This window comes from Melanerpes formicivorus, unplaced genomic scaffold (genome assembly GCF_026170545.1).
Source record: "Melanerpes formicivorus ecotype bairdi unplaced genomic scaffold, bMelFor1.0.p_v2 SCAF_2, whole genome shotgun sequence".
In the NCBI taxonomy this organism is placed as follows: domain Eukaryota; kingdom Metazoa; phylum Chordata; class Aves; order Piciformes; family Picidae; genus Melanerpes; species Melanerpes formicivorus.
In genome coordinates, this window is record NW_027142354.1 from 54,462,701 (window position 1) to 54,482,625 (window position 19,925).

At 42.7% G+C, this 19,925-nt stretch overlaps 1 protein-coding gene across 6 annotated transcripts in view; it reads right to left on the reverse strand.

The window, feature by feature from the left end:
• The window catches only part of SGCD (sarcoglycan delta), a 393,456-nt gene that overhangs the window by 241,406 nt on the left and 132,125 nt on the right, over window positions 1-19,925 (reverse strand). The gene's annotated exons all lie outside the window — the stretch shown is intronic.

A 19,925-nucleotide genomic window follows, 5' to 3' on the forward strand; every position in this document is an offset into this window, starting at 1 on the left:
TATTCAAGAACCGTGGTGTGAAGCTATTCTTGCTTCACAGTACTTTAATAGTGTTCCTACACCAAAAAGTGAATGCCAGCCTGGCTGCTTTTTATTCCAGTCCAATGTTGTAATAAGAAAGTTAAGTAACATACTGCTCCATAGGGAATTTTTTTATTCATTATGGCATTTCTGCAAAATAACAGGACTTTAATATTAAAAGCAAAGACATCATCTCAGTCTTAATACTTTGCACTGTTGAAATGGCTCTCACTCAAGGAATTCAAAGCTTCTAAACAGGCAACCACATTAGGACCTTACACACAGGTTCCCTAACTTTGGTCTCCAAAGCAATTATCAGTGACAGGTTAAGGGCATGAGCTTTCCTGGGAGGGTGAGAGATCAGCATCACCATGGTTTCTAGTTCACCATCACTGCTAGATGTGCTCAGTGTTTCCAAAAGGTCAGACCCTAGCACTGAACATGGATGTGGAGGCCTCATTGTGGACACCCAGGCAAGAAGACAGCCAAGGAGATGACCGCGTGGCAGCAATGCTGTCAGCAACCACAAATCAAGAAGTTGTTCATATGTTCATCACTGTCAGGGCATTTATCATCTCTAATTGCTGATATGGGGGAAAACACACATCCTTCCCCACCTAGACAACACAGACTGTGAAATGAGACCAGGCAAGGCAGCATAAAGCATGTGAGGACCAAGCAAAGGATAAAACCTCTCTAGGTAGAATATATGCACATGTTCTTAAACCAGGCTCAGAGATGATTTTCTAACATTAACTCATCACAACAGCCATGAGTATACTCTAACTTTGCCTAGAAATGCGAAAAGACCAGAGGATAAATAAAATTATACAGACATATTTATTTCTTATACGTCTCCTGCACAGGAGAAACCCTGTGGCAGCTCAAAATCCCACAAAATCCCATTAGATTGTCACAAAAAATCCTGAATCCATGAACAGGTTACAGCTAGCTGGAAAACCCATTAAGTTTGGGGCTTCCAAGAAGGAAGATTTCAGTAATCTGCATGCAAAACTGCCCATACTGAAAGTTATCAGAGTGCTTTTAAAAAAGCAGTTGGGGCTGTTCAGTCTGGAGAAGAGAAGGCTCCGAGGTGACCTAATTGTGGCCGTCCAGTATCTGAAGGGGGCCTACAAGAAGGCTGAGGAGGGACTTCTCAGGATATCAGGTAGTGATAGGACTAGGGGGAATGGAATGAAGCTGGAGGTGGGGAGGAAATTCTTCACCATGAGAGTGGTGAAACCCTGGAGTGGGTTGTCCAGGGAGGTGGTTGAGGCCCCGTCCCTGGGGGTGTTTAAGAGCAGGCTGGATGAGGCTCTGGCCAGCCTGATCTAGTGTGAGGTGTCCCTGCCCATGGCAGGGGGGTTGGAAGTGGATGATCCTTGTGGTCCCTTCCAACCCTGACTGATACCACTATACTATGATAATTTTTACCAAAAGTCCACATAGCAACCATGGTCACACAGAAGAGAACCATCAAATGAGTAAGTTTTATTTAGCACTAATTTCTTCACTTGTGCTTGTATAAAGGGTTTACATGATGCACCATACTTGAAGGCTCAACAAGTGGAGCAACTTGAGAGACGCCCACAACAGGAGTCAGGGTGGCAGAGCCTAGCCCTGCAATTCTTGGTACACGTTTCCAGGCTTTCTGTCTCTTTTGAACTCGAACATGAAGGACAAAATTGGACCTTCACAATTCCTGTCTTCTTCTGGGCTAACCATGAAAAATCAGACTGCCAGCCGAAATGGCTGCTGAATGACTTATAGACATAGAAACGGCTGATGCTGCAGCAGTTTGATCTTCAGGTAGCAGCAAGACCTAATTCTACTGCTTTTAAGGGATTTCTATCTCTGGAGACCACAGTTACAATTACTTTTTCATTTTTGCTCGTAAATATTAATGCAAAATAGTCCCAAAGAAAAATCAGTGCTAGATTTTTGTGCATTAACTACAGCATCAGCTGAGTTGAGAAGTAGAAGTAACAATAACAGGACTAGATCCTCATGGCAGGAGTCTAGTAGTAGGTTGGAAAAGATGTTTCTGAAAGCTCCTCTTTAGCACAGCTTGCCAAAGTTCATCAAAAGCAAATTTCTTTGATAAGGAGTTGGCACATTCCTTCCCTGTGCTGCTACGCCTGTGGATAGTTTCTCTACTGTCTGAATTCCTGCACTGCTGGGTGGCTCATAAGTGACAGTACAAGCAGAAGCAGGCAATGCCAGCTCTTGACCATAGCAGAAAAAGCCAAACCAAGAAAAGCTGCTCTCGCTCCCAGCCATTACGATTATGGCATTACGAGCACAGCAGCAACGAGCTGGGAAACACTGCTGCCAAGCAATTACCTGATACAGGCTGGAAGCACACTGCTAACATGCAGTGATGTGGGAGGATGGGAAGTAACAAGATGTTTGGACATGGACATAAAGGGGAAAACAACTTTGGTCGTGACAAAATGCAACAACTGTGCACCATTCCCATCTCTCTGATACAAGAGACATAGTATGACATAATGAAATTAAACTTGTGGCCAGGATTCCCATGAGCAGCAAGGTACAGATGCTCTGGTATGAATGCAAAGTGCTTCCTCCACACTCTGATGATGTGCTTCACACCATACAAGGGGAGAAAGGGAGGGAGGCAGGCCAGGGACTGTTCCTAGTCAGCAATGTATCACAGTATCACTAAGGTTGGAAGAGACATAGTAAGGTAAAAGACTACTAAAAAATAATGCAAGCTATAATTTATAGAGTCAGAACCTTTAAGGGGAAAAAGGAAATAAATTGTCAAAAAATAAAATGCTTGCCAGTCCTGTGACCCAAACCTGCATGATGTTGCAGAATAACCCCTTCACACTGCTGACTTGGTGGTCAGTGAGCTAGAAGGAAAGTGGTTTCCCTCTAACAGTGAAGGAATCTGGACAGCCTAACACAGATCTCTGGAGATGCCATCTCAGACCTTCCTGACTTTGGGCAGCTCTAGTGAGCAGTTGCTTGGAGGGACAGAAAAGCCTAGGCTGATGGTTGACTGCTGGAACCACTGCCCAAGCCCAGAGCCCCAGGACTGTCCAATGGATGCAGACTGAGACAGACAGCAATATCCCTGAGAAAAATCCATTCATTTCAGTCTGCACCTGCCACAGAAGTTGGCACTGCTGATCCAAAATCAAGTCTACATGTACAGAAATGCCCCACATGCTAGAAATTCCACCATTTTCATTAGTTTGGGTTCTAAAGTCCTGTGCTCTCCCCCATTCTTCTTTGAGCAGATGAGAGGAGGTAACTGCCAAACAAGGTACAAATTACTTGCATTATCCCACCACTTGAGATTTTTGCATTCAGTTTCTGGTGCCCTGGATTGAGTATTCAGGTGCATTACTAAATTAACATAGTTAAGTGGTATCAGACGAGTCTTCAAGTCACAGAAGCAGCCATAGATGTTCTCATTAATCAGAAAAGGCAGATGAGACATTTTTTCCAGTAAAAAGAGAGTATTTCCCTTGGAGGAGTCTCAGTCCTTTACTGACAGAAAGCATGAATTATACAAAATAACTATACACTTTAGATGTAACAAACCAAATGAAATATTAAATTTGAAGACATCACTTCTATCTCAAGATGTTCCCAAACCACAGATCAATGAAGGCCAGGACACTCTCTCACAGGAAGCCTTGCTATACCTTTACCCTGTTCTTATACTATTCTTTAGACATCAGCTATTGATCACTGTCAGGCAGAGGGCAGGAGCTGGCTGGACCCTTCTCTGACCCAGCGTAGTCATCCTTAGACACACAGCTTAAGGAGCAGCTTGGGCCTTGTGGCTAAGTATGACAATATTAGTGAGCATTTGAAACTTCAGTTAAGGCAAAAGAAGCGTCTAGAAGCTGAACAACACAGTTGCAAACAAATATTGCAGTACAGTAGATATTCAAATTAGTATTAGCTTGTTTCATCAAAAATTAATTGCAATCTACCTAAACTACAATGGAAGAAATTAGTTGGGCATAGGGAAGATTAAATATTTAAAGTATGTTGACTTAAAAATAATTGAAACTGTATCTCCTTGCTTTAATACTAAATTTCTTTTCTTTTCTCTGCTACTTTGATCATTAAGACATCAAAAGTCCGTATGTGTGTGCATCTATGCAGACAAACAGGACATGCTCAGGTATATGTCACACGTTCACATACTAAACTTGGGTAAACATGGGTTCACAGGTAGGGGCTGGTCTCTTCTCCCAGGCAACCAGCACCAGAACAAGAGGACACAGTCTCAAGCTGCACCAGGGGAGGTTTAGACTGCATGTTAGGAAGAAATTCTTCATAGACAGAGCGATTACCCATTGGAATGGGCTGCCCCGGGAGGTGGTGGAGTTGCCATCACTGGAGGTATTTTGGAGGAGACTTGATGGGGTGCTTGGTGCTGTGGTTTAGTTGATTAGATGGTGTTGGATGATGGGTTGGACACGATGATCTTTAAGGTCTCTTCCAACCTGGTTATTCTATTCTATTCCACTCTACTCCAGAGGAGATCTGCTGGCAGAGCCAGAAGACAGGCTGTGGAACAGGCTAGGGAAAACACATTTTTATTGCTAAGTATTTAACAAGGTCAGCTTCCTCTGTAAGTGTAGGAAAAAAGATCCCACAGCAGATTCTGAACACAGCCAATTCATTAGCAGGTGTATCTTCTAATTACAGCCTCGGACATTACTCCCCTACAGCTGAGCAGGCAACTGCTGCATTTTGCCATATCCTCAGGATTGAGCTCACTGTCTTCTCCTGAACTTCAGGCCAAATGCTTCATCCAAAAGCAAAGGTATTCAGTTATGTCAAAGGATGCTCCTGGCTTCTCAGCTCAAGTGCTGAGACAAGTTGGCTACCACATTTCATGCGATTTGTTCCTCTGCTCCTGCCACGTCAAGGATCAACAACTCATCCTATCAGCTCCATCTCTAGTAAAGATCTCACATTAATTTAAGTGTAAAGGTGACACTGGTGAAAAAGGGAATAAAATGAGACTTTGAATCCTTCCTTCCAGAAGGCTAATGGTAAAAAATTGGTGGCAATGCAACTCTGGCACCTTTCCAACTATAACACATAGAGCATCCCCCACAGCCGTGTCCCAGCCACACTTTATCATTCACAATAGCTCAGTACAAAACATAAATAAAACAGAAGTTGTCAGCACTACTGGCACTCAGCTGGTTTGAGGATATTTTTTTCCCCTTCCCTACTAACAAAACAGTGAACTATCAGAACTGCAATTCAAGTGATAAAATCCATGATTAGAAAATTTGGTGGAGGTTGGTGGTGTGATGGACCTCCTTGGGAAACTAATGAAAGAATGCAGGCAATAATAAAATGAAGACTACGTTGACTGAGATGAACATATTGGAATGCTGTGATGTTGCTGAAGATGACTGCTGGTTTTTTGTCATATGAGTATGAACTTAGGGTGTCCTGGACAAAGGAAATCAGAGCAGCAGCTAACCGTGCATTGTAATAGTATTAATATTACATTATGAGGTGCAATGTCTTGCCGTGATAGAAAAAGCTAAGACGCTGCACAAGTCTGGCTGCTGTTGTGTATGTGTGAATAATTTCTGAAACTGAAGCCCATGAAATGCAGTAGAAATACTTCCAGTCTGAAATAAAACACACCTGCTGAAGCAAGGAGCTTACATTAGCAAAGGCTGCTCCTCAAGTTCAAAAGCATTAAGTTGAGGGCTATCATCCACCCGTCTAGCTGCTAACACTGCATTATACTATTAAGGTTTTTTATTATTATTACTACTACTGCAGTCTGGTTACACTATAAAATAAGATCTCTTGGGCTCCTTAGATTCATAAGTTTACATGTGCCCTTGTACTGAAGCTCTTTCAGGAGATTATTGTTTCTTCTGTCAGTGCAACCAAAAGCAATGATAAAGTTATAGCAGTGCATATGTCCTTGTCAAATAATGCTTTCAAAGAGCTGGGAGCACATTTGTGGGAGGAAAGAAAAAGCAATGCTTAACTGACTTCCTCAACAGCTTGCGTTTAACTGGTCAGATCTTCGAAATAATTGAGCAGCAGCTGCATGATACAACCTCTGCTGACACGGCAATACGTAACTGGATTTGCCTCTTACTCTAACTTCAAATCAGAGCCTAAACATAAAACAGCCATGTCACATGTTGGGATCACAGTTAAACTGCAAGCTCCACTTTTACATCAAGTGTGGTAGAGTACCTGGCTGCATCAGGTTTATTCATAGCAAATTTGACACATTTCTCCAGCCCAAAGTGCATTGTATCAGCATCAATTTGTTTCCCAGCTTGCTAAAGGGCTCTATTTCCAAATTTAGGATGGCAGAACCCTGAATTCATTGGTAAGGTGAAGTCAGGGCCTTTCTTTTCCCTTATCCTCTTTCTTTATCCCCTTTTTTGGGTTAGACAGGGACAGATATTTTTAGAATAGAATAGAATAGACCAGACCAGGTTGGAAGAGACCTTTGAGATCATTGAGTCCAATCTATCATCCAACACTATCTAATCAATTAAACCATGGCACCCCATCCAGTCTCTTCCTAAACACCTCCAGTGATGGTGACTCCACCACCTCCCTGGGCAGCATATTCCAATGGCCAATCTCTCTTTCTGTGAAGAACTTCTTCCTAACATCCAGCCTAAACCTCCCCTGGCGCAGCTTGAGACTGTGTCTTCTTGTTCTGGTGCTGGTCACCTGGGAGATGAGACCAGCCCCCACCTGGCTACAACCTCCCTTCAGGTAGTTGTAGACAGCAACAAGGTCTGCCCTGAGCCTCCTCTTCTCCAGGTTATACATACATATATATAATTGATTTCATTTTTGTTCAGGGGTTCTCTCTTTTGAATACTTCACATAAAATCCTGCAGCAGTTCTGGCACTAGGCTCACTTTGCTCTCTCTGGAATCGGTGAGATTTATTATTGGCCTGCATTAAGACTGGTCATAAGAAAAAAACTATTTTTGCTGCCCTAATCTGTCACTGTTCAGAGATACTCTGCTTTGTGTTACTGTCATTTCTAACCCAATTTCTGCTGGAAAATGAGTAAGTAAATGCATATCTCCATCTGCTGTTAAATGTCATTGCAAAGCCAAACCTTTCGTCCTTCGCTAAAGTTGCTTATCTCTGAAGTTCTGTATTTAACTCTGTAACTTTATTGTTTATCTCTGTGGAACATATTGGGATAAGCTGGTATACCAAATGTTAGAGAAAATACAAGTATATTGGATTCTGTGGCACCTGGAGGACACACAGCTGTCAGTCACTTGTCAACCCAGAGTCTGAGCAGGGTTTTTCATTATAAATTCAGATTGTTATTCACAATGTTTTGATTTTAAAAGCCACACACACAGCATCAAACTCTGGTGCATCTCCTGAGAGTCTGAATGCAATCCTCCTGTGATGCTTTAAGCCAAAAGTAGTTATGTTAGGAGAAACAGTTGATCTCAGTCACACTGTAAACTTTGTTCAAAGTTATACAGTGTGCTGGTGGAACTGCCACCCCTTGCCATAGTCTGACACTCTTGCAAGCCAGGGTCAACTAAGTCCTTAAATGACACCCAAAAGCAGCCTCACTCCATGCACACATTTGATACACTAGTCTGAAAAGCACATCAGATTCGCTTGAAAAACATCAGGCTCACTTTTGAAATGCAGCTTTTCCTATGTGGATCATGTAGTTGAAAAGAAAAAGAGAAATTCAACTCAACTTCAGAGGGAAACCAGAATAAAAGTGGCAAATCTCTAAAACCTCTAATTGCTTTAATTTCAGCCACTGGTACAAGAAGAACAAAGCCAAAGGGTACTGAAGAGGGCACACAGGGGTCTGACAGTTCACCAGGGAGACGGCAGGGGTGGATAGACACCTGAATCAGCCTACAAGGATTATAAAGGCTGGGTGAGTGCACTGGAGAGCCAAGAAGAGGCCAGAGTAGACCTTGGGCTGTAGGAGGGTGACAGAGCTTTCTAAAAGTGTCAGGACTTGGGAGTAAGTTAATGCATGTTAAAAATGATCATAAAGGGGAGCACACACAAGCCCCAGAAGTTAGTCTTTTGATACACAGCCATTGATTTGCACTTGCAAATCAAGACTCCCTTAATGTCTTCTCCCCTTTCCAAAAGCATACACTGCTTCAAGCCTGTGCTTTCTGGGCCAGCCATCTACTCTTACATGCTGAACCACAGAAAACCTTCAATAAAAACTACAGAGCAATAGCTAATCCAATATTGATGCAGCAGGCATCCCTGCCTCAGACTCCACAAGAGAAAGATCTTGAGTTCACCCATGTGAACATCTCCTGCTGCCTGCTCGAGAGAGAAGGTTAGATGGACTTCACCAAGCTATCTGAAATAGTCTTGCTCAGCCATAAAATAAGGCAGTGTCACACTGCTTCAGTCGGGGAAGGCTGGCTTCCTTCACGCGCTGTAAATCCTAACGAACGGAACAGAAACACAGCTCTCGGCAGGCTGCACAGCGGAGCCAGCAAGGATCTGAGCTGCCTTCGATCTCATTAGGTGCTCAGTAGTCTCAGAGCAATCTTTCTATTTGCGCTCAAAAGCAAAGCAGCTAAAAGTAGACTATCAAATGTAAGGGAGTTTAGAATAACCTTGTTATGAAACACGCTGAATTCTCTTCAGACACTGCTCAAGATTGCTGACTCCGTTTGAAGTCCATGATTAGTAGACCCCAGCCAGAAATATGTCACTAAGCCCAGGCAGAGCTTGGCATGAGATGAAAAGACTCACTTAGCCACCCTCGGCAAGGAAACTATGCAAGGCACCTGAACCCTGTCTGAATCAAGTCATGGCCGAAGTATAATAACAAAATACAGATGCAAACTAGTCATGAGGGCAGAATTTGAAACAGAAATTGGTCTTACCACTGATAAAAACTTTTGTCTCCTCCAGATGCACACTGACAGACAAAAGTTAGCTTACAAGATAACTGCTGGCGCAATCAGGTGGTTTGATCTCCTCTCTTCCACCCTCAGTTCATCCTGCCAGCAGTAATTGCCTTCCATTCAAATCCCTTTGGAAATATGACCCCATAGAAATCATGCCTGGAAGTTTACTGGGCTTTGCCTCTTTTTAAAGTCCTCCTAACCCCCCCCCAAATAATGGCACCATCAAAACCATCCAGCAGCTCTGCACAGATTTAAGTCAATTAGCACAAATTCATCTCAAGGGTAAATTTGTGTCAGTCCGCTCACCCTTAAACAACTGGATACTGCAAAAGAGCCTACAGCTATCTATTTGCATAGCACTGCAAATGCATTGAACACCACTAAAATAAAGTTCACTGACCTGAATTTATCTCTGGTGTAACTTCACTGACTTCAGTGGGCTTTTGCCATTGATAAATTTGCCCTCTGGGTTCTGGGACACGAAATGACTACAAAATCTCAGCTTGCAGAAATGTCAGTGAACAGGTTTGGATGTGGGCAAGCCTGTCCATCAAGGAAGTCTTCTCATGACAAATCTGCAAACTTTTGGCAGTTTGCAAAATGCTGCTCTTGGAAACATTTTGCTAAGCTACAAATAGACTGCTCAGCCCATGCTGAATTATAATTGGTCAAGCCTACCATACTAGAAATATCTGTAGGTCTGGGTTTTCAGTGAGGGCTTTCAAGACTTCTTTGATGGGAGATACATTTTTCAGACTTCCAGGTTTTCCTGAGCGTGTGAGCACGTGCATGTCAGCACATGCATGCTAGAGTCACTTCTTCAAGGTTCTTCCTATTTCTAATGAAATGCAGTATTTTAAAAGTCACAGACACCATTCAAAGAAAGTGAAAAGCTCTGTGAAATTTCCAATAAAAACAAACAAACACCAGCACAAACACACACATACAAGAGAGAGAAAATCCCAATCAAGTTCATAGTCCCATGTCCCTGAAGCTTCTGTGTTTCAGAGACCACAGCATTTCAGATGCCCCTAAACCCTCTGTCTGTGAAGCAGCTTGAGAATTCTTGGTGCAACATCCTCAACTTTTGAGCCAACCTTAAGTTACAGTCACACACTCTGCTCTTCTGGAACAGCACCTAAAAGGGCTGAATCTTGCCAGCTCTGACCGGCATCCAGAGTGCAAATAGTTGCATACCCTTACTAGCTCATCTGTTCCTCTTAAGAAAAGCATTACTGCTCTGATTGCTCTCTAAATCCGAAGGATGAGATAGGAATAGGGTACACACACATCACAAAAAATATGAAGTAATAAGAGAGGGAAAAACACATGATTGGTCTGGAGTTTAAGTTAATAACTACAGAAGAATTCTTATCTTTTCAGATGCATAGCACACGTTGTGTTTCTGCTAGCAATCCAACAAAGAGATGGAACAAGCACTACCCTGCAATAACCATTTTACAGTGGCCATTACAATTATACACAGGCAATTATCCTAGTGCCAGAGACTGATGGGAAGTGTGTTTTCTCCTTTCTATTGCACTGTGGAAGGACAACAAGAAGCAGTTACAGTATATATTAATGGGCCTTCAAATACATACTTGATTACATCTACTGCTGAATGTTTTCCTACGTGCTTTAGCAATGCATCTGACCACGAAAACCAAATTTATGCCTACACTTTATCATTATAAACTCAACTCATTTCACGTGAAAAAACCTACAGTTTAATTGCATGATTTAGACTTGGCTGGTAAAATGTGTACTGAAACATTACTCTCTTAATTATGTTAATTTATAACTGAAAAGCTAAATTTACAAAGGCAATAACATTAATTATTTACTTGCCCATTAAAGCTGAATATTTATTACCGAGCTAATTGGCTCCATAAGTCTGCCAAAAAATTCAGAACGACTTTAGGAACTGATTTACACAGGAATGATACTGCTGTATCTCTGTGGGTTGTGTGTGTTTAATGGATTGCTCTGATGTACAAGTGCGTTTCCTTCGTTTATAGCCTGTAAATATAGTATTTTCAAAGGTATTATTTTTTCCCCCCGATAAAGATGTCAGCTGTGACTCAGAGCAAGCTCCTTCCTTTACTGTCCTCTACCCAAAAGCCTTTGCACAGCATGATGGACTTGCCCTGGCCTGTAAGAATTTATGAAGATTGCATCTCACCTGCTCATTTAAATGCTCACTGAACATAGGGTTACATTGGGTTGAATCAACCAAAAAAGGAGAAACATGGCAGCTCAAAATCCAGCCAGAATAGCAGGGCTGTTAAGAAACACCTAGTAGTGAGGAACCTCCATTCTAATATTTTGGCTTCATTTCCATATGCAAGATAACTAATACATTCAAGATTCATTTATGCATGCATCCACAAAATAATACAATTAAGTTAGTAGTGCTTACAGAACAGTTTAAGTGTTACCTTAATGTATGATGAAAGGCTAATTTTGATTGCTGTCTAGACAGAAATTCTAATTCCATGTGGCAGCATCTTTCATCTCCAGCTAAAAGCAGATACCTTCTCTTACTGCCTGTGCTCCTCAAATACAGAATACAGAATTAACCAAGTTGGAAAAGGCCTTTGAGATCACTGAGCCCAACCTATCACCCAACACTATCTAATCAACTAAACCATGGCACTAAGTGCCTCATCCAGCCTCTTCCCAAACACCTCCAGTGATGGTGACTCCACCACCTCCCTGAGCAGCCCATTCCAACGGCCAATCACTCTTTCTGTGAAGAATTTCTTCCTAACATCCAGTCTACACCTCCCCTGGCACAGCCTGAGACTGTGTCCTCTTGTTCTGTCACTGGTTGCCTGGGAGAAGAGAGTGACCCTCACCTGGCTACTATGCGACTTCCCCAGAGGGTGACTGGCTTGCTGCAGTAGCATGGCCACCAGCATGAGGCAGAAGAGGCTGATGTGATCTTCATTTTTGACCATACTTCAGAGAAAGTCCCCTTTGACTCAGATCTACTGATACTTGGTCGTGCAGAGTGCACAAGATAAACTGAATGGAAAAGCCATGCCTGAGACAGAGCTCACTGAGACAGTAACTATTACATTTAGTATTTCTTTATATAGTTGTCCCCAGAACAGGATGATTAGGTCTAGAATACAGTCTAAACTTCCAACCATGGTGTAATTGCACAGCAAAGAAAGGGCAGAAGTGTCCAAGAAGGAGACATTAGGTCAGTGAATTCAGCAGCTCAACTTATGTGAGAAGAAATGAATCGAATCACAGCTTAAAACTTTCCTGCCCTTAATTTTTTTTTCCTCTGAAACTTCTCTGCTGCTGCCTGCAGCCCAGCAGCAGAGCCAGTGATATAGAATGTGTGAATCTCAGTCGTGGGGAAAGATTACTTGGATTCAAATATCAATATCTCACACTGACCAAAAGGTTGGACTCTGGAATGGAATGGACCAGACCAGGTTGGAAGAGACCTTCGAGATCATCGTGTCCAACCCATCATCCAACTCCATCTAATCAACTAAACCATGGCACCAAGCACCCCATCAAGTCTCCTCCTAAACACCTCCAGTGATGGCAGCAGGATGCAATGACACCACTTTTAAAGCTTTGCCTCAGCAATGTTTGACTTGTCTAAACTACATCTGTGGCTGCTCCCTTCCAACAAACCACAGCCCAAAGAGATAATAGCAAGGAATCATGAAGCAGGGCAGAGAAGGATATTCCCCCCCCACCACCACCTTTAAAATACTGTTACTTTACAAATAAAACAATTGACCCAAAAGTCAATCTCATAAAAATCAATTGTTGAGAAAGCTCCTATGAGTTAAAACCCATACACAACTCATTCATTTCATAGAATCATAGAATCAACAAGGTTGGAAAAGACCTCAAAGATCATCAAGTCAAACATGTCACCCAACATCTCATGATTACTGAACCATGGCTTCAAGTGCCACGTCCAATCCCTTTTTAAACACCCCCAGGGACAGTGACTCCACCACCTCGCCGGGCAGCATATTCCAATGGCTAGCAACTCTATCTGTGAAGAACTTCCTCCTCACCTCTGGCCTAAACTTCCCCTGGCACAGCTTGAGACTGTTTCCTCTTGTTCTGGTGCTGGTTGCCTGGGAAAAGAGACCAGCCCCCACCTGGCTACAACCTCCCTTCAGGTAGTTGTAGGCAGCAATAAGGCCTCCCCTGCGGCTCCCCTTCTCCAGGCATTTGTGCAATGCTTCACTGAAATGTCACTTTTTTTTTCCCCTTTTTAAATGTTTAACTATCATGTAAGATTGATTTCTTAGAGAAAAAAATAATTAACAAACTGTAAAACAAGCCCTTTGTTTAAAAAAACTATAGAGGAAACTAATTTTAACAAACCCTAGAAGTCTTACGCTGTTCTGTCTTGGTTTCAGCCCGCTGATTGCTGAACCTGGTCTCTCCCTCACCATTATTAAGGTATTAATGGTTTGCCACCAACAGGTGCCAGCACATCAGACTGCAATATCCAAATCAGGTCTGGCACGAAGCAGCAAACCTCACAGATAAAGACCTGGTACAAGGCAGTGCTGGTAAACAAGGATAATGCTGCATGACAGACAAGTAGCAGAAGGGAGGATGGCAAACAGAAGATAATTGCAAAGCATGTGGTATTTTTAGCAACAATCAGCCAAAATGCCTTAGACATCAATTTCAAGCCACTTAATCCTCTTAATGACATGCTATGGCATTTGTTTATGATTAGGGTTTCACTTTGTTTTCTATAGAAGATTCCCTTCAGACTCTCACATTCAATATGCTTTGTAAATACTCTGTGAATACACACAGTATTAGGTTAGAGTTTAGTTATCGCAGTGCTAAATTATCCCAGCTGGGTCATTATTAATTCTCCTAATTTTACTATCGCTTGCTATCATTACAACCATGCAGCACCCTATGGTTACATTTATTACAGAGCATAAATCCAGTGCTTGTGTAACACGCTGGAATGTCTACTCTGCAACTTTTTTTCTTTTTCTTTTTTTTTTGCAGAAGCCTGAGGAATGTTTAAAAAGAATTATCTTTAAGACAACTTTTTAAAGGCTTACCTCTAGATTCCCATCCTCCGCCCACCACCTTTTCATACGATGTTAGGGAAGTTTTCTGTATGTGATACTTCACTGCAGTACAGGCTATTGCTCAAGGCAACACTCTTTCATGGTAAATACACAAGGGAATGGGATCGTGGAGAGAGAGCAAAGAAGAAGAGTATACTGCTGTACACAGCAATTTCCATTAAGAGAAAGCACTTACAAAAACAGACATTTTAAAACACCTTAATGCATATTTCCCTCCCCCTTCAGAGAATTTGTGCTACTGCATATATCTTTTAACTAACACAGGCTGATGTTTGATTGGGTCTTGATTCAGAAAAGCAATTCAGTCAGGGAAGAGCTTTTAGCACCTGCTTAAAACCTGTCAGAGAAAAAGTTAAGCAGATGCTTCGATGCTTTCCTAAATCAGGGCCACAACTGGATTTATGAGCGCACAAATCCCTCCATGCCAGGCATTTGTGCATAAAGATTTGACATTTAAGCATCGAGGCACACCTTTGAGTCTGGTAACAAGAAGCCATAATTCTGTTTTAAGCAGCTGCTCTGAAATAGTCCTGATCATAGTTTCATAGTTTCATTCAGGGTTGGAAGAGACCACAAGGATCATCTAGTTCCACCCCCCCTGCCATGGAACATGCTAGCATTGTTCCCTCCATCTTCCCCAGGTTGCCTCTCTTCAGTAATGTTGCAGCGTTTTCCTGAGCACAGAAGACCACAGACTAATACTAATAGTACGAGTGCAGGTTTTGTCACTTCTCTCTAAGTTTGCCTACATCCTTTAGGAACACCATATCACAATAGCTTCTGTTGGCCATCCATCAGCTGGAGGGGGAGGGGAGAGGGGGGCCACAGTGACATCCTCTGAGCTCTCTCATGCAATGGTCCCTAGACAAACAATTCTTAGTTTGCACGTGTATAACTGAGTTTTCCTTTTAATGACTGGGGCTCATCCACACTTGGGGAATATACTTTCTGGCCCACCATACAAGCAATTATTAAGACAGATCCTTCTCAAACCATGCTCAAAATGTCCAATGAGATTTGAGTTAAATATCCTTAAGAGCTCTTAAGACTCTGTTCAAGTCAGGTGTGCGATCATCAGCAGTTATTGGTCAGCGAATTCCTTGCTACCTGGGAATGTGCACCGCTGCTAAAAGCTTCTACCAACCCACTAATCATAAAGTTACAAGCTGAAGCTCATCTTTCCTTCAGGTCAGTGAATATGGTGCTTAAGTGAGCATCAGACTCCTGGCTAAAGACAAAGAGCTTCTGCTTTCCTCTCTTTTGGATTAGACACCCAACCACAGAAGGAAATTAGATTAGTTTGGGCTCAAAACAAGTTAAAGCATGTCAGATATTATTTGCTGCTCACAGGTATGTCCAAGTTCAATAATTTGCTCTGTATCTTTTTTGAGTATTTCCAAACCTCTGTTTCCCTTGTACTGTTCCCTGTGCTGACAAGGTACTGTGTTTGCTTTTCTCCAGATTTCTGACACTTGCCCTCCTCTCCATAAGCTTCTGAGAGCTGCTGTAAATAATTTGGTGAGTTTATTTCAGAAGGCCATATTGACCCAAATATATCACACTTATCTAAATACTCCTTATCTTGTTCTTGCCTTTGCTTGCAACCCCTTGTTACAGGCAACACTGTTACAGATCTGACACAATTATTAACCTTTCTGAGGAGAGCAGTGCAAAATAATGGCACTTGGTATTTCTGTCTTCTCTGTCTAGTCCATTTATTTGCTTCTCTTTCTTACTGTTGAAGTTTTGTCTTCCTCTTACTCCCTGTGCTTTTGTAAGTAATTTCATAACCCATTATAGCAGCAACCAATTGCCTCTCAGTCCTGATTTTAGCCTACAAGACTGCACAAGTGGTGTTCTTTGTAGCCACACATTTTTTGCTTGTCAGGTTTGTACCACTTCACATCAGTGACGAGCTCCTGGTGCAGCCATGCCAGTTCCTTATAAAATTATTTTCAGCAAGACTGATACTAGGTTTAGATGTACTGGCTTCTGAAAGAGCTTGGCTGCAAACTTTGGATGCAGAGGTGCTCTGGAAGCCACATGATGCTTCCCATGTGCACCACTCCATCACAGGTAATGTATCTTACTACGCCAACATTCATCCCCCCACTAAGTGATGCACAGCTAGACTGCATAACTCATGGGGAAGGGCTGAACCAAAAGTGTCTCAGATTTTCACTCTTTACCCCTCCTCACCATATGCAGTGAGTAGAAGGGACACAGCAACACATCCACATCTCCTGGCAATTATTGGCTGTAGCTAACTCAAGGCTGCATCTCAAGAATGAGTTTGGTAGGGGCTTGTCAGCTTCCTTAATCTTAGTTAAATGCATTTCCTCAAATCATCACTTCAATCTCCTTCACAAAAGATCTTCAATTCCAACCATAACAGTCTAAAAATAACTGCTTTCTCTTCTTGGGCTGTAGTCACTTAACAGATTCAGGAACCAGCAATTTATTTCATGTTCAGCTATTCTGATTGAAATGCTATGAGTTGCATTGATTAGCAAAGCTTTGTCTTTAAATCTTGACTGGAATTCTGGGGAAACAAATTGACATCATGCCATAAAAGAAATTTGAGAAACAGACTGTATGCAGACTGTATTTAGACTGGCAGGGCTAAATTGTCTCCAGATTGTCCATGGCTTTCAGGGACTTGCTACCTGTGCCTTACACTTGAGCTAGTCATATACATTGTGCAAAACATGGTACCCAACAGGCACTGAGAATACTGAATTCATCCCTATAAAGGGCTATAGATGAAAGATGCAGAGACACGGGATCCTTACCTGGAAGAGCTCACAGAGAGGCTGACACTGTCCTGGCAGGAGGAATCAGGCATACACAAGGGAAAGAACTGATTAGAGGTCTCATTTCTATGCTGTGCTATGCCCCCCAAATTACCTAGTCTTTGTGCAGTAGAGGTCCCAAATGCCTCAGCTCTACAGCACCACTTTAATTAATACATTTCACAAAGCATCTCCAAGTGTGGGGTTTTCCCTCACCCAATTATTTTGCAGTCCATCTTACATTGCAAACAAGCTCAAGAACTCAGTCTCTTTTTACTCATTCTTCCTCTACCCAAATTCAACCTGCTCTGACACTTCTAAAAGAAGCTGTGTGACGTATCCTGTACTTCTAGCCATCAACATATCTGTATCTTAAGCTGTCTTCCTACAGCCTACTGATCAGCCTCAGTTATTTTCCTCACTGAGAGCAATAACCTTGTAAAAATGTCCCATGACCAATTCCAATCAAAATGCCACCTGCCCTCCACCTAACCTGCCTTCAGAGTTTCTCTCATGAATATTCTGGAAGCATGATTCTTCAATACCTTTTGGATTTTGTACACTTTGGTCGTGACCCCTCTTAATCTCTTCTATTCTAATAAATATAAACATAATTTTCTTAACCTCTCCTCCTAGTTTATAACCCCTGAAGCCCTTTCTCATCCTGGTTAAGACTGTATCCATAATTGCCCTGTCTTAAAAAAAAAAAATGAAAAGGAACCAACAAGAAAGTGCCTACTTAATACAAACTGTTTACATGAATAATCAACATCTCCCACCCTGAACTCACCCTTCCCATTCCACCCTGAGTGTTCAGTGTTGGTGGGTAAATCAGTTGCTGATTTCTGCACATCAAGTGGTTTAGCCAGGACTGCCTCTGAAGCCCCAGGGTGCACTACTGCATACAGCAATATCCATCTTTCTGGTATGCGTGGTAACTCGTTATAACTACACATGCAGACACGTGCATTTATATTCTCTGGAGCTAACTGACAATTCACACCTGCCCAAGCTGTGTATCAGACACACTGCCCCTCCACCTGTCCCTACACAGGCTCAAAGATGAGTTCATACATAGAATCATAGAACTGTTAAGGGTTGGAAGGGACCTCGAGGATCATCTAGTTCCAAATCCCCTGCCATGGGCAGGGGCCATAAGGATGATCAGAGGGCTGGAGCACCTCTCCTATGAGGACAGACTGAAGGAGTTGGGGCTGTTCAGTCTGGAGAAGAGAAGGCTCCGAGGTGACCTCATTGTGGCCTTCCAGTATCTGAAGGGGGCCTACAGGAAGGCTGGGGAAGGACTTCTCAGGATCTCAGGTAGTGATAGGACTAGGGGGAATGGAATGAAGCTGGAGGTGGGGAGATTCAGGCTAGATGTGAGGAGGAGGTTCTTCACCATGAGAGTGGTGAAACCCTGGAATGTGTTATCCAGGGAGGTGGTCGAGGCCCCGTCCCTGGAGGTGTTTAAGAGCAGGCTGGATGAGGCTCTGTCCAGCCTGATCTAGTGTGGGGTGTCCCTGCCCATGGCAGGGGGGTTGGAACTAGATGATCCTTGTGGTCCCTTCCAACCCTGAATGGAACTATGAAACTATGAAGTTGCATACAAACAGCTGGCAGACTGTTCCCTACACAGATAAACAATATGTACAAATACACACAAGTTTAACCACGCTGCTAGCAAGGAAAGAGAACACTGCTCATAACCACTTTTAATGCAAGAATTATGGATGAAGATAACACACCAACTGGCCTTCAGTGCTTACTGTGGCTGGCATATGTTGGCTGTATAGATCCCCAAATACTCCACTGATAAGCACCATAGAAGTCTCCAAGGGATGAACGTGGAGTCAGAAAACCGCCCAGGGCATAGAAGATAAAACCTTGCAGGTGATATAGCTGTGTCCTTATGGATTATGCCATATGATATTTAGAATTTGAAGTCTGCCACAGTAGATCAGATAAGTGCTCTGTTTAGACCAGAAACCTGAATCAGCCAGTAGCAAAAGCAGATCTGTCAGGGGCAAACAGTTGTAGAACAACTAAACCACCTGAGCTAGTAGTCTTCCTCATCTGGATTCACCAAGGAGCTGGCAGGTAACCTGAAAATGAAGAACTTGTCTACCTCTCCCAAGCATCTCCCTTTCAATCCTTACCACTGTAGGGTGAACAGTCTTAGTGTTGTAAAATGGGGTCGAACCCTTTTGCCTTCAGCTCTTGAGCTTTTGTCCTTGGTGGCTCCTTGTTGCAGCCTCAACCACTCCACAGCTCCTCCCACACCCACAAAATATGAAATCAGAGACTCATGACCAATGTGCTGCTCTCGAATGAAGTTCCTTGCAAAATTTGCTCATATATTAATGAATCCCCTCCAATCTGTTTTGAATAGGCAAAATTAAGGTATTTCTCTATGGAAATGTATGCCAAAGCACCTTCCCACAGAGCTTCACACTGTCACGGCGTGACACAGTTACACCGGGTCAAGACCACGACACGTTTCACGGAACACGAGGCTACGACCCATTTGCAAGGGAGTAACAATCTATGCAAGCACAAAAGGTGAAAACACATTTATTTGTCCTTGGCATGCTTTGTAACTACACATCTGCTCCTCAGCAGGTATAGCCAGCAGTAACAGCCTGCAGAAGGAAATGGCACTAAAACTGCAGCCTACGCCAAACTTACGACTCAATTTTTCTTTGCCATTACTATCTCTCAGAAGATGGTTACTCTGAAACGCTATCTGCATATTTTATCATGCCTACATTTACGCTACAGGAGCAGAGCAGTGGCTGAAAATAGCTTTGTACTCCTCCAAGAAATCTCACTGTCTCTACGAGATCTGAAGTTGGTGGTTCTTTATCAGAATCTTATTTATCTAGGCAATTCCCCTGCTGCCCATCTTCAATCATCACTAGGGGTGGGCGACACAGGCTGCTGTTTAATACTGCTGGTCTCTGCAAAGAAAATGCAGTTCCAGCTTTAAGGAGTGAGGACACTCAGTCACTTGACTGGGTTAGTGATGCAAGATGTAATGAACATTTACAACACAGCTATTTAGTGCTAAAATACCAACCCAC